Genomic DNA, 21,695 nt, shown 5'->3' with positions numbered 1-21,695 from the left:
TCAAGAAATGTCTTTTCTTCTATAAGCATAGGTTTTCCTAACTGGTAAGACTAGTGATGATAACATTTACCAGAGATTAGTATGGGGTAGACATCAATCAATTTACAGGCATTATCTCATTTAGTTGTCATACTACCCAACAAGATAGGAAATGCCATTCTCACTTTACAGGTTTAGTTCTCTTCTGTATATGAGAACATCAAGGCAAAGAGTTTGGTGGAACAGGATTCAAAATTAGGGGCTCTAGCTCTAGAATGCATGCTCTCAGCCACTATGTTTATAAAAGCAGTTCCTGAAAACCTTAGTAAAAGATGCCATATATTTACAAGAGTTTTTTTTTTAACTTATGTGACACATCACCAACATAATCTAAACTAATGATTCATTTAAATACAACAGTACTAAGACAAGGAAAACAAAACCCTAATACACTTTAACAGGCCGCATGTGTTTCCTTATTTAAGCTAGATGAAAATAGTACTTAATGCAACTATTAAGTTGGGCTTTAAAAACAATAAGAACTGTTAAACAAGAGCTACAATAGCATACACAATAAACAAAATAGCAAGTCAGTTGCTATTCAAATTCAGAAAAAGAAGTTAGTATAGGAACTTACTTTCCCCCTTCTTATTTTTCATTGTTCTGAAATAAGAAGGAATAACTGGTCTTCAATTTGATAAGCATTCTATTTTTCTTTATTGTGTTTTCTTATGATGTTTCCAAATAACTTAAGATCAAACAATTTTGGGTCAAACGTTGGTTTGTAAGTGTGAACAAATTTGATTGAGAGAGTACATCAAAACATTGCAAATTAGAGGCTGAAGTCAAAAGTGGGATTCACTCCAACAAGGTCTGAAAGATAATTACTGATGCTTCACGGAAAAGGAAAACAATGCAAGGAGGGGAAAAGCTGTATGAAAGAGAAATCAGGTCTTTTCTGATTAGATAGTAAAAGAACTGGGAATAGGCAAAAAGAGAACTTCACTGAAGACAGTTCTTCAGACTCCTAGTTCAAGGTGAGTCTGAATAGGCCCTGGGATAGAGATGGAATCCAAAAGGCCAAAATGAGCTGTGAAGGGAAGGATACACAATTCTCAAGTACCACCTGCAAGAGAAAAAGTAGGTAGGTACACAGTGGCGTGGAGGAGAACGGGGTCATTCCCAGGCATGTCACAGAGAAGGTGCACAGGAACTCAAGAGAACAGGGAGAGGCCTAGGTTTGCAGAGCAGCTCTCTCTGGGTCCAGAGGGAGGCAGACAAAGCAAGGACCGGCAGAGGACGCCTTGGAGCTAGGTGGGGACTAGGTGAGCACCTAGGGCAGGTCAACCCAGGGCAGGCTCAGCAGTGCACCGCCCTACCGGCGGCCAAGGCCCCGGTCCCACCTGGCGATCCCTCCCCACCTGAAGGTCCCCTCGTCACGGGCGGACCCCAGACTTCTCCCCACCTGGCGATTCCCTCCCCACTGATGGGCCCCACAGCTCCGGTACCACCTGGCGCTCCTCTCCCCACTGCGGGCCCCCAGGCCCAGTCCCACCTGGCCGTCCTCTCCCTCCTAGCGGTCCCCTCCCCACTGGCGGGCCCACGACTTCTCCATACATCGCCACACCCTCCCCGCGGGCAGACCGCGGCCCCCAGCCCACCTGTGCTCCTCTCCCCACTTGCCTGGCCTCACCCCACGCGACAGCCTCAGTGCGCACCGACTGCGTTGCACCCGAGAATATTGCCGGAAGTCGCCCGCCGTCACCGCCTCTACGGGAAGCCCCGTCCCCCGCCGCGCTGATTGGCCGTCGCGGCTCCAGTCGGTGTGGCTAAGAGCTGGTGGCCAGCGGCGCGCGTGCGCAGTGAGCGCCGCCTGGCCAGCTCCAGCGGGGGCTCCAGGAAAGGTGCCCTTTGACCCGGCCCTAGAGGCGTGGGCGGGTCCGCGCAGCCCGGTTTGGCGGGCGCTGGGACACCGGCTCGGCAGCTGAAATGAGCACCGGGGCTGGCCGGCAGCCAGCAGCCAGGGAACTGCCGAGCTTCAGCCGTCGCTGGGCGTATGTGGGCGTGTGCGCGTGTGAGCGCGGCCCTCCCGGCGGCGGACTGGCCTGGCGGAGCCCGCAGGGCGGGGAGAGAAGCCGGCTGCTCGGGGATGGCTTTGTGCGTGTGCCAGCGCCGTGCAAACCACCTGAAAGTGTCTCGTGTGTAGTCAGCAAATATGCACGTTCAATTTTAGTGTCTTCCCTTTCAGAATGAGTTTTTGTATGTGGAACGCATCACAGGAAGGTAAGTATTCATATTTGAAAATGATTCTGTAGGTCATTTCTGATCAGTATTCTAATACTGATTTTTGGCTACTTTACAAGTAATGTAAAACCCATCATGGGCCAAAGTGGGCAGTATTGCTTAACCGCCTTCCCCTTCTTCCTTTCCTTCACACAAGGCCCATCGACTGTATTTTTTCTTATTTGTAGTGGAAGTGTATTTGCAAGTAAACCTCTATAGTTGGGACTATTGGATCAAGGTTAACTGCTTGTCGAGTTGATTAGATATTGGCAAGCCAAGATTCTGCTACTACAATGGGGCCATAAAACACAGGTAGTCCCCGTGGCGTTTTATCCCCATAAACCCATATAAGTTTAGAATATTGTGACTCAGAAATGCATTTAATACACTCAACCCACCAAATGTCGTGCCTTAGCCCAGCCCACCTTAAACATGCTCAGAATATTTACAACAGCTTACAGTCAGGCACAGTCATCTATCACAAATCTTACTTTAAAAGTGTTAAATATCTCATGTGACTTATCAAATAGTGTACTGGAAGTGAGGAACAGAAGCATGGCTGTACTTTCACATCATACTAAAGTCAAATGTCATGTAAGTGCCATCTTGTAAGTTGGAGACCATCTGTATATATGTTAATCTATTTTGCTAGCATCCACACAATTCCTTATGAAGGAAATCTGTTGGCTGTGTTGAGGAGCCAAAATAATTTCAGAAACTCACAAAATAACAATAGTTTATAAAATAACACCAGAAGTACAAGAAAGCCACGATTTAACAACAGAACCCACAAAGCACAATAGCCTGCAAAGTAATAGCAGGAGCAAAGCACTAGTGTGAGCCCACAGAGCAAGAGTAGACACCTACAAAGTAACCACAAGAACTCAGAGGTAGTTCAGGCAGGTTCAGATGGACTCACATCCAGCGAGTCTTTTGCTACAGTACTTGGATGCCCTTGTAAAGATTAATATGTTTGGTGACCCCTGGACTGTCACCAAAGGATGGAGAGGAAAGCACTCAGAGGAAAGAAAAAGGCTAGACTTGTGGTGCCACTGGGGTGTTGGAGAAGTGGCCCAGGGACATGATGAGCAGAAAAGAGATGCCCACATACCACATATTTGGGGCATTTGACTCATTTAACACATTTACATATTTGGGAAAATGTTTTGTTTTGTTTTTTTTCTTTAAGGCAGTCTACTCTTGACAGTATCCAAGGAGTTGGAGATATTTGAACTAGTGGTTGCTGCCACAGTGAGGTCTCATGGCAGTGAGCAGGTAGTTGCTGGGTACAAGCACCTAGTGGTTCATGCCTCCCTGAACTCAGCATGCTGGCCTTCCCTGTGCTGCACACATGCTGGCCTTCCCTGTGCACCCTTGCCCTTGGGACTCTCTGGACTTCATCCCCTACAGGCTCACTCATCCTGCACTTCCCCTTTGGAACACAGAGCGTAGTATATCTGGTGGGGTCTTTGCGCAATGTGTGAAGACCACTTTATTCTATGCAGCAATAATACTGCAATAGTAAGTGAGTCACCGGATTTAATGTTTAATTCCCAGGTCTGGCCATCCCCTGCCAAAAAAAAGGAAGGAAAAGAAAAAGAACCAAATCACCACCTGTGCCACTCCAAAGGAAGAATCCCTGATCTTTGGGAACTCCACCCTCTGCAACACAGATGGCAATACTAGGTGAGAAAGCAGGCAGTGGGCACTGTGAGTGCACACATGTGCAGGGGGCGATGCAGTGACAGCTGCTCCTGGAAGGGCAGCAAGTAGTACAGTCTGTGGGCTCAGACACCAGTGGGCAGCCAGGGTGAGGTCAAAGACAGGAGAAGGTTAGGTTCAGCATGCCATTTGCTTATGTCTTTCATCTCTTGGTTAGAATAGGATTTCAGGGCTGTACACCCAGGTGCCTAACAATTGTCACACATGGAATGTGTGCGGTTGGAACAGGAAGGCCAATGTGAAGACCCCATGGCCACCCAACTGCAGCTCATCCCCACTCTGATGCCTAGACCTGCGTATGACTCCACTTTCAGCTCCCTGTCCCGTGCACAACACGCGCAAGGAGCAACAGGTGAAACTAGCGTCTGCATTCCAGCGGATGCCTCTTGGGCCCATAACCTTCCTAAACCTGTTTCCCACCTCTGGGAGGCACATGGAGCAGCCAGGGGTGGGTCCAGGTGGGACCAGGCTTTGTGCTCCAGGTCTGCTGGTCTGTCCTTCCTGCAAAACACCTATTGACCAGCTATGTCAAGTGCCCCCTCTGCTCCCACCCCCCTGGGGTGTATTGTCCTTATTGCTCACTAGACCATCATGGCATCTTGTGATTTCTTTCAGTTATTTAAACCTCAGCTCAACCCCCCTTTGCTTAAAAAAAATCCCAGTTCCCCATAAAAACTAAAAGCTCTCTGAAGGAAGAAGAAAGTTTTTCAGGAGCCATGAAAGCCTGTCTCAACTATAGGAAAGGTAGGGAGAGACATGCAGCAGACAGGCTGCTAATCCCAGATGGAAATGCTGGATCCAAATAGCTCAAGTCCTCCTGACATGCTGGGATCAAGTTCAGACTTTGAAGTCACATCAGATATGGCATCAATGTAGTTCATCAAAATTATATTATTTCCAGTGAGACATGCTTATCCTGCTTTAATATTGCTTTAGGTGAGATCCAAGCAGTGAAATAAATGAGCAATAGATTGTTGGGACCCAAAGGGACCTTGGTCTGCCTAAGCCTTGTGGCAGACAAAGCCTACACATTCACAGTATCAGACAGTGAGCACGCGGCCAGCAGCATCCCCCCAAAGGAGGATGGTATCTAACTCAGGTACCATGGACCCTGGAATCCTAGAGCCCTCTCCCAGGTCCTCAGTCTCAGGGACATCCGGGTGCTGAAAGTGGGACTTGAGGTGTAGGTGTCCTCCTCAGTCATCTGACACAGCAGGATGTCCACAGGCTGGGTTGGCCCTGAGACTGCTTCTGGCTTGCTGGCCTCTTACCTGTCATGATTGTCCACTGCTTCGTGGGGCTGACTGACCTCATTCTACTGGGAAGAGCATGAAGTTCCAGGCTCTGGAGTCAAATGAGCAAACTTTGAAGGGAACTTGGGGATGTAGATGTGGGGGGAAGCAGGTAGCAGAAGGGCTCTGGCAGGAGACCAACCACCCACAGGAAGAGGCCATAAGTTGCTGACCACATGAACAGAGGGTCAGCTTATACATTCAGATGAAGCTTCAGCTCTATCTAAGGCTATGGTAGCATCCCCCAAAAGGAGATTTAAGCCAGGAGCCTGATCCCATCAGTTAGACCTGGGAGCCATGTGCTGCAGGGAGCAAGGAGAGAAAGTCAACACATAATCTGGTCACCCATTGGTGGATGAGTGGCAGGGATGGGCCAGAGGTGAATTGGGGTGTCGAGAGCTAAGGCCTGAGGCACTGTGGAGTTCTGGAAAGGCAGTCTTCTACCATGAACAGTGTGGATGCGTCTCTCCGTGCCTCTGGCCTGCATGGTTTTTGATAAGAAACACACTGGCAACCTATTGACCTCCCACCGATAGCCTCTCTCTTATGGCCATTCTCATTGTTTTCAGATTCTTTGTTTTGGCTTTCAGCAGTTTGGTTATGATATGTCTAGGTGTGAATTTCTGAGTTTATCCCACTGAAGGATACAATGTCGAGGTGTTGAGATTCTTAGATATATAGATTATTGTTTTCCTTCACATTTTAGAAGTTTAGAGCACTGTTTCTTCACTCATTCTGACCTTTCCTCTCTCCCCTCCTTCTTGGACTCACTGTGCATCTGTTGGTACAACTTCACTCTCTTTTTGCATTTAGGTGTGACACTTTCAGAAATTCTACTTAAGAGGGATGGAGTTGTGGCTCAGTGGTAGAGCGCTTGCCTGGTGTGAGGCCCTGGGTTTGATCCTCAGCACTGTATATAATAAATAAAAATAAATTTAAAAAAAAGGTCCATTTACAACTAAAAATATTTTTAGAAAAAGAAATTCTACTTAAGAGGAAAAATGCCCTTCCTCCTGGGATGTGGCTATAAGATCTGGCACTCCACCACCTGTCTTGGGCCTGAGCTGACCTTAAGGATGGAGACCACCTGTCAGAGATCTGGGGGCCTGATGAGTTTCTGGACCCATCATGCTCTGGGCCCGCCAACGTCCAGACTACATTTTCTGAATTTCTTTTGTGTGAAAGAGAAATAAACATATATCTGGATTAGCTATTATTATTTTAGATTTTTTAAGACATATAGCATGTAACCAATGGAATTATCTAGTGTAAATTTGCCATGAAACATAAGATACCACCAGTTATGAGGAGTCAGAGTTCTTTACAAGGACTTTAATAATGGTAAAAATTGTAGGCACAGTCTCGTGCAGACCCATTTTCCGGGACACTGCTTCCCGTGGGTCTCCAAGACACTGAGTAGGTATTTATACAGGGTGGAAATGACCATTCAGGTAGGCTCGACATCAGGAAACAGTGGAGCTTTGGGACCTCCTGTCAGGAAATCATGATTTGCCTTGCTCTTCAAGGTTTTCCTATAGGCCCCTCCCCCCCAAATTCATGGTAATTTCAGGCCATTTCTCGAATTGTTCCTCCTATAAAACAAAGTCCCTTATACTTGTTAACTTCCTAAATCCTCTGTCTTGCTACCATAGCCTTTAATGGAGCTGAGGTTTCATCTGAATGTAGAAGCTAAGTTTCTGTGTTCTGACTTTACCTTAGGCATCTGCATCTCCAAGAAACAGAGTGTATGCACCAGTGGGCACAGCACTCTTGTTGAAGCTGCAGCTGAAAGTCATGTCTCCTTAGTGGCTACTCAACTGAGCTGCTAGTTAACTTCTCTGGTCTCAGCAATGAGTTAGCCTCCTCTGCCTCTTCCTTGAGTTGGTTTGCCTCAAAGTTCTTCAAAATGTTTATAAAACATGCAGTTAGTTGGCTTTAGTTTTCTAACCTGAAGATGTTCCTTACTCTGGCTTTTGCCATTTTTCATTCCATCTCACTAGAGCATAGTAGAGAAGTCCTTCAAGGAAGAATGCTTTCAACAGAGCAGCTGCCCGCTGCTGTACATTTTCTTTACCTAGTCCTAAATATGAGACCTTCAGCAACACCCTGCTCACTGCTGGCTCATATCATTTATATTGCCCTAGGTTTTATGTTGGGGAAAAGACAAGAAAATATGTAGAAACAAGAGGCAAACTTGTTGACTCTTTGACATTCTTGCTTACACACACGGAGGTGGACCACAACACCTGAGAGTGAGCTGAAGACAGGGAAAGGAAGAGGCAGTTACTAGGCTGGGAACTGCTTCTCACCACTGAAAGTGCTTCTCACCACTGAAATAAATTCTGGTCTCATGCAGACTCATTCTCCAGGACACTGTGGGCGTCAACCAGCCTGGTTCTAAGATGACATCAGGGTCCTGGCTAAAATCTCCCCTTTCTGTCCTGCTACCGTAGCCTTAGATGAAGCTGAAGCTTCATTTGAAATTATAAGCTGTTTCTGTGTTCTGATTTCACCTTTTCCACATAGACCTTATACATCATTATAAGGTTATACCATAGTATATCATGCTTCCAAGAGCCCCGAATCATTTGTTTTGACGACTTTCCCCAGTTTCTAATGTCATAAGGACCCTGCTAATTGAATTTACTTTAACTTCTTTTTTTCCAAAATTTATTGGAAGGATGTTTAGTGTGGACATTAACAATGTTATCGTTTTTATGCTCATAACCAAATCAGAATTAAATTTTCCAATATCATGTAGCACTTTATCACAACAGCTTGCTACAACTCAGATCCATTAAAAATGCTGCCTTCCTATTGAGTCTGGCTTTTTAAATTCCATCAAAAAAGCAATAAATTTCTGCTGACAAAATTGCCTGGGAAGTGCCATGTGGCTTGACCCATGGTCCTGCCATGTGTGATTTATTAGGCTCCCAGCTGCAGCCCTTGGGACGGGCTCTGTGGCAGGTGGCCATCATTTGTATAGCTTGGAAGATCCCACTGTTAGACATTCTGGCACTTGGGAACAGTCCTGTCAAGACTGGTAGGATGAAGTCTCATGAAGAAACACCAATAGCTGCAGGAGGCCAGTGTTGTGGGCTGCTCAAAGTGGTTCCAAGTCCTCAGCTGGGCCACTGGAAATTGGCCATGGCTGGAGAATACACAATACAGAAGTTAGAAACACTACAAATACAAACTATGCACACTCTGACCCTCTTCTACAGAGCTGGCTCACCAGCACCACTGGACACACCCCAGTCAGGTACCTAGCCATCACCACGGACTGAATGTAGTGTCCCATGCACTGTCAGTGACTATAGGTGCCTCTGGCCACACAGAAGCAGATTTTTCTGTCCAGCTGTGGTGAGTTTGGCTATGGCCAAACTTTTCCTTTTACTCCCCCCCCCACCTTTTTTTTTTTTTTTTGGCAAATCAGACCATGTAACTCTCATTTAGGGCCTGGTTAAGGAAAAGAGGCACACAAAATTGGCTCTGCCCAGAGTGCTAATGTTGCAGTCCACTTTGCATAACTTTATTTTCCAGCCTTCTAGCAGAGAGCCATGCAGAGCAATAAGGAAATAACTCAGAGTCTCCTAAAGGCCACCTTAAAATGGATGTATAGCAACTAAAAATCTTAGAATTATCAGCAAATAATGATGTTTACTTGTGATGATGTTAAAAGAGAAATGGGACCAAATAAGGTTTTCCTTCAATTCAACTCCAGATGGGCATTTCCTGGTGTCTGAATCTTCTGACTCACCCAAGCACTAGGCATAGATTTCCCCTCTGAGTCACCAGGTTGTCAAATGCTGTAGCCTTTCTCCTGGGAGGGGACTTGATATGATAGCAAGTCCAAAGCTCACAAATAGGAGAGCACAATTAATCCACTACGTGTCAGGAGGGACCCAGCCGAGGTGCTCCAGCAACAGGGCAAAGTCCACAGACACTGGCCAAGTGTGTGGGCATTGGTCCCTCTGCCTCCCGAAACTCGTTGCTGCTGGAGAGACAGAAGGAATAGAGTGTCTGCCCTTGCTTCTGCTTTTCATCCCAGCTGTACAGCCTTCCCTCTCCATGGCAGTCTAGTCCCCACTTATGTGTCCTGTGGGTAGTGGAGTTCTTTAGTGTCGAGTTTTCAGGAGACACATGAAATGCTGCAGTTATGAGTGCTCAGGGTGCTTGTCAGTGTGGATGCTGGATCTGACCAAGTACAAATTCACGTGGAAGAAAGCAGAGAAAAGAAAAGCAAGATTAGTGTCTTGAGATCCTATCTTGTGGCAGGGGGAGGGGGTGGCTGGGGTTGTGGCTCAGTAGTAGAGAGCTTGCCTAAGTGTGTGTGATGCCCTGGGTTCGATCCTCAGCACCACATAAAATTAAGTAAATAAAACAAAGGTATTGTGTCCATCTACAACTAAAAAATAAATATTTAAACAAAGATCCTATCTTGCCCTATTAAGAGAAAACTGCAGGGATAAAAAATACTCTGCTAGTGTGACCACTCAAACAGCCTTGAAGGTCCACAGGAAATAGCATGTATTAAAGAAAAATCTTGATAAAAAAAAAATGACATACTTTCTGCAGCTATTTATCTGAGTGAAAGACAGTGTGCCCTCCACAGTTCCTGTGAGGGCTATTGAATGTTAAAAGGGCATTTATAAGCAGGAAACAGATCTGCTGTGGCTCCTGCTCTTGCCAGTGGAGGGCCTCTGACTTTTCCTTTTATGATCCCAGATTGAAAGGAAATTGCCTCTGGAATGAGTGGAACCTTTGTAGGAGAACAGCCCTCTCTGGTTTCTGTTTCCTGTGTGTGTAAGCCACAACTCTGCTCCAATGACTGGGTTTTCAGTGAATACGTAAAGCCAGTGCCAGCCCAGTTGCTCTGCTGGAACCTGAGATACGGGCTGATGAGAAGGGCTGCTACCCTTGGCTGGGTGGCTGGGGGTGAAGGTGTTCTTCTGGCCAGTGTGTCCACAGCTAGACTGAATCACAGCCTCCCTATGGACAACCTCACTGCATTCTTCAACCTGACCTCCAGAAGGACTGACCTGCAGCAAAGGTGACCAAACATGTGCAGAATGAACTTCAGACAGGCAAAGCCCTGTTTGCTCCAGTGCGCATCCAGTTCTGGAGCCTGCCCTAGGGTGGGTGCCAAGATTTGCACGAGAAGAACAAAGTTAAACTGCTCTGACTCCACTGTGAAGACATTCTGCACTCATAACCATATGTGCTCGACTCCTATCTACAGCATTTCTTCCCAAGAGCATGCAAGGGCAGTCCAGCAGATGCCGTAGGAACAGTGACCACACTCTGAGGCAAGTCGGATACCACCTGTCCTGGGCCTGATCCTAGTAGGCCTCCAAGGAGCATTTTCATGGTTACCAAGTGCTTTAGGCAAGGCCTTGTTTGATGGATGTGGAAGGAGAGGGAGGGAAGGAAGGGAGGGAAGGGAGGGAGGGAGGGAAGGAGGAAGGAAGGGCGGGCACCACTCTGCTGTTGAGTCCTCCCTCCCTCCCTCCCTTCCTCCCTTCCTTCCTTCCTTCCTTCAAACCAAGCAGGTTTCCTTCAGGAATGTGGTGGTAGCTGGTATGTATCTGTTTTTATAGCATTTGTCAAGGTCTACTGATAGCATCATGCAAAAATACAGATAGAGAAATCATTTTTCTGAGCTGGGCTTGAATAAAAGCTCAGAAACATGCAGTTAGGTGTGCTCTTCTCCGATAAGAGTCTACATGCTGTGCTGTGAAAAGAGCCACGACAAAAGGACCCCGATGCTGGCTAGGCTACCTGCAGTGACGTCCCAGCTTTCACTTGGGACCATGCGGAATGGAGAAGGACTCCAGCCGGCCGCTCTCTGCATGCAAACTGTGGGGAGCTGGAAGCACTTTGACTTCTGTTTGTGCCTGATACCATCAGGTGACAATGGGGAATCCAGAGGTGTCATGTGGACACTGACCTAGTGTGGAAGATGCTGTGAGGGCGCAGGGGCCATGTCTGGTGGCCTGTATCCAAGCTTTCATCATGGATGGGGAAGCTCAGGTCCTGGACTGCAAGAGAGTGTGGAGGGTCCAAATTTTCACTGTAGGTGGGGACAGACACACTAGGAGGAGACCTGTGTCCAGTTTGTTCACTCAGGGATGACTACACATCAGTCAATTGCTGGACACCAGCCCCTCTTGACCTTGTTGGTGTCCTGAGCTTGGGGTGGACTTCTGCCTGCACTGGTGGACACTCTGAGTGAGCAGAACTCAACATCACATTGTCCGACCAGGGTCCCTGCTGGTATGAGTGATGGGCACTGGGGGCAGGGACACCTGTCCATTTGTCTGTCAGTGTTCGCCCTTCCCCTTTGTAGCACATCACTGCAGATTCCCTGGGAAGAAAACACACGGTGGAAACGAGGTCGCACAGAGGGCATGTCAGCAGCTCCTATCTGTGCTCATCTCGACTTCAGAGGAGCTTTTCTGGGTTTGATTGATTCACTGTTGTCCGGGAGATGAGGCTGATATCGTATGATAGGGCAGAGATGAGGGGAAGCAGTTCTTCCACTGCTAACTCTTACTGGTTTTCTTCCCAATCTGCAGTGGAGCCTCCTCACTCCTAAGATCAACTGTGAGTAAATTACCAGAGTTTCCAAGGAGGACTGTCATCCACCTCACAGGGGGATTCTCAAGACACGGAGCAGACAGGCTCAACCTGCTCAGACACAGCTGCACATCTGGGGGTAGAGAGGCCACATGCAGATGTTAGGCAGCAGTGAGGCACTGGAGCACACCTCACAGGGTCTGTGCAGGTGGCCCACCCCACTCACGGTGGCCTGCCTGAGACGGGATCACTCTACCCCCAGCTCCTGTGGGACGGCCAGGGGGGCTGAGGCCTTGAAGGCCAGGCAGAAGCTGTGGCACCATCTCAGTCCCCAATGAAGCCTCAGGGTCCTGAGCACCCTTCCTACAGTGTGGTCTGAAACTGAAATGTGCTTAATGTGTGGCTTTTGGTTTACCTTGTGCTTAGATGTGTTTGTGGTGAATAAAATAAAAATATGAAAACGTTTCTGAACAAGTAGTTTCTTTGGTCTGTATGAACACAGTAATGCTGAGCATGCATTCACAAGGAATTTTCAGGTAAAATGGGGTTTTCATCCCAACAAATTGGAGCCTTCACAGCCGCAGGAAAGTGCCTCAGGTCTTCCTGAGTGAAGCCTGCATAAGCAGGAGCCTCTTGTTCCAGTTGGTGAGCAGCTACCCATGAGAAGGCATGAGGTGGGTGGAAGCACCCTTTGGGCCTTGCAAAGCTTGTCTGATGAAATTCTGTCTTCTTGTTCAGTCATGGACACCTGTGCTCAGGGGAACACACTGTCCTGGGCACCACCCTGCGGTGGTCAGCTCCTTGTCCTTGCTGAAGAGGGCTGCATTCCAAGAACTCTGAGCAGGGTTAGCAACCGAAACCATGTGTTCTCACCACAGCCCTCATCTGTGACTCCCTGGAAACCATGCTCTCGGGGACAGCACAGAGTGACAGCACAAGCTGCTGCTCCTAGGTGACAGAACCTGGTGTGTCTGCTGGCCCACATCCCATGGTGGAGCAAGACCAAAGCTGACGGTCTAGCATCAGGACGTGGGACTGGTCAGGCTGCAGCAGGACAGATGAAGAACTAGTAGGAAGCAGGCTTATTAGCTGCAGCAGTCCAGAATGGCTATTGTCTAAAAATCTCTGGACCCCAAGTCTGGAAATTCTTTAAACTTTATACCCAGTGGGGTGGATCATGTCAGTCAGTGGGTACATAACAGTACACTTTGTCCCATATTTCTAGGCTGGACAGAGGTTTCACAAGTTTTTACCATAGAAAGCAGAAGTTGGGTTTGAGTCTCAGTTACAGCACTTGCCTTACACGCGTGAGGCCCTGGGTCCAGTCCTCAGCACCACATTATAAAACAAATAAATAAATAAATAAAGATATTGTTTTCAGGTACAACTGAAAAAATTTTAAATAAAAGAAAGCAGAAGTGCTAATTTTTTTTTTTTGTACATCGCTAAGTTTGCTGGTATATTTAGCTTTTGCATGAAAGAGCAACTTAGTCCTTACAGAAAATAGAAAGTTTCAAACTACATTGAGTTCTTTGCAGAAATTTTTGCTAATATCGTGTTAATAAGAACAATGATGGTGAGGGTCTCTAGAAAAGCCCACCACAAGACAGTTTTTGCTGCTCCCAGTAGTAAAGGCCACTCAGGCGGCCCAGCAGAGCCCAGGTTTACATAGCCAGCCTGGGACCCCGGGCTGCAGTTTTCTCTCTGCTGAGACAGGGATCAGGTGGTGCCTCCCTCACAGTGATGCTTCGATGAATAAGGGGGCGCCAGCACTCCTCCTGAGTTTGGTGTGGCAATCACATGGCCCTTCTTGTCACCTGTTAGCTGGTGAATCTACTCTCCCTTGTGGCACAAATGCCACCCACTGTTCTCAGCCAGGCTGGAATTCACTTGGAGAAGGTGGATTTTGAGTTTGAAAAGGTATGCAATGTTTGTGGGATGCCATTTAAACTTTTAAAAATGAAAATAGGTACAAAGTGAACAGAGAGAGTGGAATGGATGGTGGAAGCTGTGATCTCTGAACCTCTTACCACCCAGCCAGGTGTGCAGATGAGTCAGGACAATGCCAGCACTCTGCTCCTAGTGACCAATGGATTTCAAGGTGGACATCCTTAAAAATAATAATAATTATTATTATTACATATATATAGTTGTAGATGAACAATACCTTTATTTTATTTATTTTTTATGTGGTGCTGAGGATTAAACCTGGTGCCTCACACATGCAAGGCAGGCACTCTACATCTGAGCTACAACCCCAGCCCAAGTTAGACATTCTTGACCCTAATTTAAGGCCTACTTCAGTGGTATAACAGGGTGTCTAGAGAGAACACTCCATTATTTAAGAGAAGCATTGGTAACTATACTCAGTGGAACTGAAGTCAGAAGAAATGAATTGGCCAGAGAGCCAGGTGGTGGCTGCTGATATTTCCTCACCTGGCACAAATCCAGGGAACATTGTGGGGAGGGGCTAGGCAGCCTGGAACAACATCTCCATTTTGTTGAAAAGGCATGGAAAAATATTTCTAATTAGCAGAGAGCTCGGCGTCGAAGGGCAAACGCAAAAGATACTGCAAGTGTTGCTAACTGATGCCTTACAGAGCCTTGAATGCAGTAGATAGTGACTGCTAACTCCATGATAATAATCTCTGGCTGTAATTGGAGAGCTACCCTTTGGAAGCAGAGCTCAGGGAAATACCTGCAGAAAACAGTATGAGAGAGATCTGCTCCTGTCTTGTCTTTGAGAATGTTAGCCCCGCTGTTACAGCTGCTCTTCTGACAGGACTTTCCTGCTCCTTTCTGACTCACATTCTCTCTGCTGCTTGTTTTCTAACAGGGAATGTACTGCAGTCTTCTCCCTGAGGCTAAGGCATTGATTATTTAAATGTCCCCAGGTGGGGTTTCTCAAGGAACAGGGAGACTGGGAGAATAATCTGAGTTCTGTGTCCCTGGGGTCTCAGGTGCCAGGCTCAGGAGAGAGTAGGGCTTCAGCCCAGCAGGTTTCCAGCAGCCCCAGGCACTGCCCCAGCCTCCTGCCCCCACACCTCCCCACCTAAGGGCAAGAGTGGGGCAGGATTCAGAGAAGAGGGGAGTCAGGGAATGGGTTCTGCTGCTCCCTGGGCGCCGAGCACAGGGCTGAGTGTTGGAGGAATCCCATGCACCACTCTGCCTGGGACACGGAGCACCATGTGACCCACTCAGTGGAGGACTCATCACTGCCCTGAGCCTGGACTGGGTCATTGAGAAGGAGGAATCGAGATGCTCAGAAGACAGCAGGGTCTGAACGAAGCTGTGGCTTGGCACCCATTTCACCATCTGTGGTTCAGTTCTGAGCAGACTGGGGTGAGAGGCTGCGGAGAAGGACAGCCATGGGAAGCTCGGGAAGCCTGGGAGCTGTCTCTGAGGCCAACCAGGACTGAGTCCTGGAGCACGCTGCTCTCTGGGCTCCCGCCCTGCCCTCCTCCTGCCAGGCTAAGGGTGTCACTGGCTCAGCGGAGCTGCCTCCTTGTGAGTATGAACAATGGTGGAGTAGGAAGTGGGTTGAAGTTGGCCAAGGCCATGTGAGGTGAAAAGCAGTGGAGAGATGGGAAAAAGGCACTAGGCAGATGGCGATCAGGAGATCTGCTCCTCTGTTTAGCATTTCCTTTCTTAATATAAGCATTAAGAAGGTTTGACAAGGGCTGGGGATGTGGCTCAAGTGCTTGCCTGGCAGGCACGGGGTGCTGGGTTCCATCCTCATAAATATAAAGATGTCACGTCCACAGAAAACTAAAAAATAAATATTAAAAAATTCTCTCTCTCTCTCCTCTCTCTCTCTCTTAAAAAAAAAGGAGGTTTGACAAGGAAAATAGTTAAAACTTTTCTGGGGGCCTGTGGGAGCCAAACTGAGAGAATGTATGAGAAAGCAAACTTTTTGTGAAGGTATAGTGTTCTCTACTCCATGGTGTGCAGAACAGCAGTTCTCAGGCTCTGCTTGTCCTGAGTGATTCCATGGTATGTAGAATTGCAGCTCTGAGGTTGTGCCCAAATCTTTGTTACTTTATCTTATAAAGCAGTAGTTTGCCAAGAGCTATTCCATTTTGAGTTTTAGTGCTGAGGTAGAATTTTTCAATATGCTTTTTGTACAAGTAAACAATGACTATCTGCCTCGCATAACCATGAGGCAAAACTGATAAATCAGTGTGCTGATAAGAATGATTACCTGCCGAGGGGCCTTCCCTTCCAGCATCGACTATGGGGAGATTGAGGGCATGGAGATACCCCTCCGGAGATGGTTTCAGAGAAGAGCGTCTGCTTTATTGTGCAGCAAAAATAGCTTTTATATTGGGGCTGGGGATGTGGCTCAAGCGGTAGCGCGCTCGCCTGGCATGCGTGCGGCCCAGGTTCGATCCTCAGCACCACATACCAACAAAGATGTTGTGTCCTCCAAGAACTAAAAAATAAATATTAAAATTCTCTCTCTCTCTCTCTCTCCTCTCTCTCTCTCTCTTTAAAAAAAATAGCTTTTATAGTGGGTATGTGCCAAAGGTCTCTAATTCCTCATGTTTTACTTTTATACCCTGGGCTTTTAAGAGCTGACATGAAATTTGTAGTTGAGCCTGTTTATGTGAACCAGGTAAATTACCCATTGCCCTGACTGCTTACCTGTTTTGAGCTTTGAGTTTCCCCATGGCCAGGGATCCCTCAAGCGAAAGCCACCTGTTTGCCCCACGTTAGGTGCCAGAATGCTGAGGGGTCTTCCCCTCCAGCATTGACTGTGAGGAGCTTGAGGGCATGGAGAAACCCCTCTGAGACGGTTTCAGAAAACAGCATCTGCTTTATTGCGCAGCAAAAATAGCTTTTATAGTGGGTATGTGCCAATTTACATGTAACGGTCATGATAGGCCAGAAGTGATACACAACATATCATCTTACAGGAGCCCAGACACCAAGAGTTCAGAAACTGCCATGTAGGCTGCCCTTGCACCAACAGGGGAATAACTCCTTGTCAAAGGAGCCAGTGTTTTGACAGCACTCTGTTCCCCAACATAATGTTCTGTATTAGGACTTCCCTGCTGCACAATGAGTGAGATAAGCATTTATCCATGTAGGTCCAGAGTCAGGCCCTGCAACAATCACCTATGCATTTATCAAGTTAATCAGAAGCACATGGATACATGGGTGTATCAAACTCATGTCAGAAAAACCAGACCCATGAGCTCATTGAAAAAACACATTAGATCTCCAAATGATGCAACCTCTTTACTCAAGACCCATAAAAGGGCAGGCACCCCCAGACTGGACATAACAGTACCCTGACATGCTCACCTGGTCACTCATCATAACCCTTGCCCAGGAAAATCACCACAGCAATAAATATCCAAATCTCTGTTTGGGGGCTTTAGTGGAGTGCAGCTTCTCCTGCCTGTGATGGCCATGCACAGCCCACTCCAAGCTGACATCTCAAGCTAAAGCTGTGGACCTGCGCCTAGGTTAGGTTCCTGCACTCTGATAGCTCTGTGCCCTAAACAGTTTCTTTGGCTGCTTCCTAATCTCATCTGGCTACCTGCCTTAATCTTTCTCTAGCATTTTGTAACACACACACACACACACACACACACACACACGTACATATATATAAATGTGTGACACAAGTGTTACAGTCACTAGAAATTAACTCAGAATAAAAGAACTTTTGATGGCCCAGTTTATGACTACCAGGTGACATACCAGTATTCAGTGAAATGCCACTGATGAGAGTGGTGTGGTCTGTGAACTTATTGCCATTCAGTAAATTCTGGCACTGTGGAAAGACACATGTTTGGTCCAAGTTAATGAAATAGCACATTCATGTCATTTAGCAATGGCAGAGATGTGACATCAGTACAGGGAAAGAGGATAGTGGGGCAGAATTGGGAGAAAGCGGAACAGACACCACTTGCAGGAAGCTGGGGGTGCACACCTGGGGGCCAAGGTCCTTGTGAAGCCTCCTGTACTCCAGCTCAGAGGGGACTTTAGATAAATAAAAGCCTAAATGTGAACATTCAAACTGGCAGGATAAAATATAAATGACGGGTTTGGTGCTAGTTTCACACACTGTGAAAAGAAGATGCAGAATACCAGATATAGCTGGTGCCACTTATGTAGAAATTCAGATAAAAAATAAATGTAAATAGTGATCTATGCAAAAGTTTAAAAAGGACTATAAAAATGCAATCAAACTGCTGGCCGCTGGTGAGGAGCTGTAGGTGTTCAAAGGCCTGCAGCTGCCTCTGTCAAGTCTTCTTTGTTTTCCAAGGACTGAGAATAAACAGGACAGAAAACCTTTGCTAATTTGGGTCATGAAATTCTTCATGCTTTTTCTGTCTTTTCAACTTTTCAAAGCTGAAAGAGACAAAGAAGAAATCATCCAAAGAAATAAACTCCCTGAAAAAGATCAGTCAAACTTTGAGCAGACAGAACTATTGGGAAAGCAGAGGCCTCACCACACCACCTGCCCCTAGGGGTAAGGCATTTGAGTGGCCACAGGGGACATGACCTCGGTGGAGCCAGGTGCACCATTGATGCTATTGGGGAGGAAATCAAGGTGCAAGAGCACCAAGGGTCTCGGATGATCTTAGGTTCCAAGAGAGAAACAATCCCCAAAGGCCAACATCTTGCATGTCTGAACTGGGCCTAGAGGGATGAGGCCAGACAGAAAGCAGTGTCAGGCAGAACGCTGCAGCCAGCATGTAGCTCTCACAGGGCCCAGCACTGACCTTGGCTGGGATGCCACCTGTGCCCTTTTTGGCTCTGGGTGGATTTCAGTCATGCCTGTGCTCCACTTTGGATCTTCACCCCCAGGTCTTTAATAGGATCATTTTATGTTGCTAGTGGGGCCAGCAGCATAAGAATAGGGAGGTGGCCACTCTGGAGCTGGGCAGGGCTTTGCATTATGCATGTCTGTTTTGGTATGCTGCCTCTAGATGCACACTCAGTCCAGCCACAAATCTGTGAGCAGGGCTTGTGGCAAGAGCCTGGGCCCTGGTTCCACCTGTGTTCTGCAGTCATATGCAGACAGGTGGGAGAAAGGAGATACCACTTGACCCTGTACTCTGACCTCAACATCTTTGTGAGGCAGCCTGGATGCAGAGAGGCTGACCAGCATATTGTCTGCAGTGTGGACAAAAGGGTGATTCATGTCCCCAGTGGGACATCATGAGGAGCTGCCAACTTTCATCACAGTACACAGCACTTTGTGCAACTTAGAACTTGCCACTATTTTTTTTTATTTATTTTTTATTGTTGGTTGTTCAAAACATTACATAGTTCTTGACATATCATATTTCACATTTTGATTCAAGTGGGTTATGAACTCCCATTTTTACCCCGTATACAGATTGCAGAATCACATCAGTTACACTTCCACTGATTTACATATTGCCATACTAGTGTCTGTTGTATTCTGCTGCCTTTCCTATCCTCTACTATCCCCCCTCCCCTCCCCTCTCCTCCCCTCCCCTCTCTCTACCCCCTCTACTGTAATTCATTTCTCCCCCTTGTATTATTTTTCCCTTTCCCCTCACTTCCTCTTGTATGTAATTTTATATAACCATGAGGGTCTCCTTCCATTTCCATGCAATTTCCCTTCCCTCTCGCTTTCCCTCCCACCTCTCATCCCTGTTTAATGTTAATCTTCTTCTCATGCTCTTCATCCCTACTCTGTTCTTAGTTACTCTCCTTATATCAAAGAAGACATTTGGCATTTGTTTTTAGGGATTGGCTAGCTTCATCGATGTAGCAGTGTCCCTGTAGCATGCTCTTTTTAGGTCTTTAGGGAATAGACCAAGAAGGGGAATAGCTGGGTCAAATGGTGGTCCCATTCCCAGCTTTCCAAGAAATCTCCATACTATTTTCCAAATTGGCTACACCAATTTGCAGTCCCACCAACAATGAACAAGTGTACCCTTTTCCCCACATCCTCGCCAGCACTTGTTGTTGTTTGACTTCCTAATGGCTGACAATCTTACTGGAGTGAGATGGTATCTTAGGGTGGTTTTGATTTGCATTTCTCTGACTGCTAGAGATGGTGAGCATTTTTTCACATACTTGTTGATTGATTGTATGTCCTCCTCTGAGAAGTGTCTGTTCAGGTCCTTGGCCCATTTGTTGATTGGGTTATTTGTTATCTTATTGTCTAATTTTTTGAGTTCTTTGTATACTCTGGATATTAGGGCTCTATCTGAAGTGTGAGGAGTAAAGATTTGTTCCCAGGACGTAGGCTCCCTATTTACCTCTCTTATTGTTTCTTTTGCTGAGAAAAAACTTTTTAGTTTGAGTAAGTCCCATTTGTTGATTCTAGTTATTAAATCTTGTGCTATGGGTGTCCTATTGAGGAATTTGGGGCCCGACCCCACAGTATGTAGATCGGAGCCAACTTTTTCTTCTATCAGACGCAGTGTCTCTGATTTGATATCAAGCTCCTTTATCCATTTTGAGTTAACTTTTGTGCATGGCGAGAGAAAGGGATTCAGTTTCATTTTGTTGCATATGGATTTCCAGTTTTCCCAGCACCATTTGTTGAAGATGCTATCCTTCCTCCATTGCATGCTTTTAGCCCCTTTATCAAATATAAGATAGTTGTAGTTTTGTGGATTGGTTTCTGTGTCCTCTATTCTGTGCCATTGGTCCACCTGCCTGTTTTGGTACCAGTACCATGCTGTTTTTGTTACTACTGCTCTGTAGTATAGTTTGAAGTCTGGTATTGCTATCCCGCCTGATTCACACTTCCTGCTTAGCATTGTTTTTGCTATTCTGGGTCTTTTGTTTTTCCATATGAATTTCATGATTGCTTTATCTATTTCTACAAGAAATGCCGTTGGGATTTTGATTGGCATTGCATTAAACCTATAGAGAACTCTTGGTAATATCGCCATTTTGATGATGTTAGTTCTGCCTATCCATGAACAGGGTATATTTTTCCATCTTCTAAGATCTTCTTCTATTTCTCTCTTTAGGGTTCTGTAGTTTTCATTGCATAAGTCTTTCACCTCTTTTGTTAGGTTGATTCCCAAGTATTTTATTTTTTTTTGAGGATATTGTGAATGGAGTGTTTTTTCTCATTTCCATTTAAGAGGATTTGTTGCTGATATACAGGAATGCCTTTGATTTATGCGTGTTGATTTTATATCCTGCCACTTTGCTAAATTCATTTATTAGCTCTAATAGTTTCTTTGTAGACCCTTTTGGGTCTGCTAGGTATAGAATTATGTCATCTGCAAATAGTGATAATTTAAGTTCTTCTTTTCCTATTTTTATGCCTTTAATTTCTTTCATCTGTCTAATTGCTCTGGCCAGTGTTTCAAGAACTATGTTGAACAGAAGTGGTGAGAGAGGGCATCCCTGTCTTGTAGAACTTGCCACTATTTATTGCTGGAATTTTTCATTGAATATTTTCAGACTGTGGTTAACTGAGGGTGACTTAAAATGCAGAAAGATATGCAAATACCACACTACTTAGGCGAGAGAGACTTTTGGATTTCTCCTGCTCAGACACACTGAATCCCAAGACAGAATCCTCCTGTTTTGTCCACTTCTGTCTCTGGATTCCAGGCCCTGGTGAGTGTCCAACGGACAACTCCCAGGGAGTGCTCATGTGCTCAGGCTTGATTATGCCCCTGGGTTTCCTCAGCAGATTTTGTCAGTGCCCTCTTACATGAGAGTGTTCTCAGTTCTTCTGAAGGAAGGAAGCATCTGCAGGGGCTCCCTGAACTGATGGTCAACTTCTTTATAGTGGGCTTTGTGCATGTGCAGCCTGGCAGCCTCCCAAGCTCCTGATCCACATGGAGCAATGCTGTCTCCCCTCACTAGAGTCCAAATGGG

At 46.4% G+C, this 21,695-nt stretch overlaps 1 long non-coding RNA gene across 3 annotated transcripts; it reads left to right on the top strand.

The window, feature by feature from the left end:
• Positions 1-1,945: 1,945 nt before the first annotated feature.
• Positions 1,946-7,981, top strand: LOC308658467. Of its 3 annotated transcripts, none has more exons than XR_014024173.1 (3): positions 1,946-2,262; positions 3,820-3,948; positions 7,421-7,981. It is a non-coding gene; the product is annotated as an uncharacterized lncRNA (long non-coding RNA). The 3 variants fall into 3 exon arrangements; XR_014024174.1 differs by having other exon boundaries at positions 6,996-7,981; XR_014024175.1 differs by lacking the exon at positions 7,421-7,981 and adding an exon at positions 4,142-4,561.
• Positions 7,982-21,695: the final 13,714 nt, after the last annotated feature.

Source organism: Spermophilus citellus (assembly GCF_964194105.1).
Source record: "Spermophilus citellus genome assembly, chromosome: 10".
Classification (NCBI taxonomy): domain Eukaryota; kingdom Metazoa; phylum Chordata; class Mammalia; order Rodentia; family Sciuridae; genus Spermophilus; species Spermophilus citellus.
The sequence above is the reverse complement of the archived record's forward strand: the minus strand, read 5'-3'. Positions and strand labels throughout refer to the sequence as shown.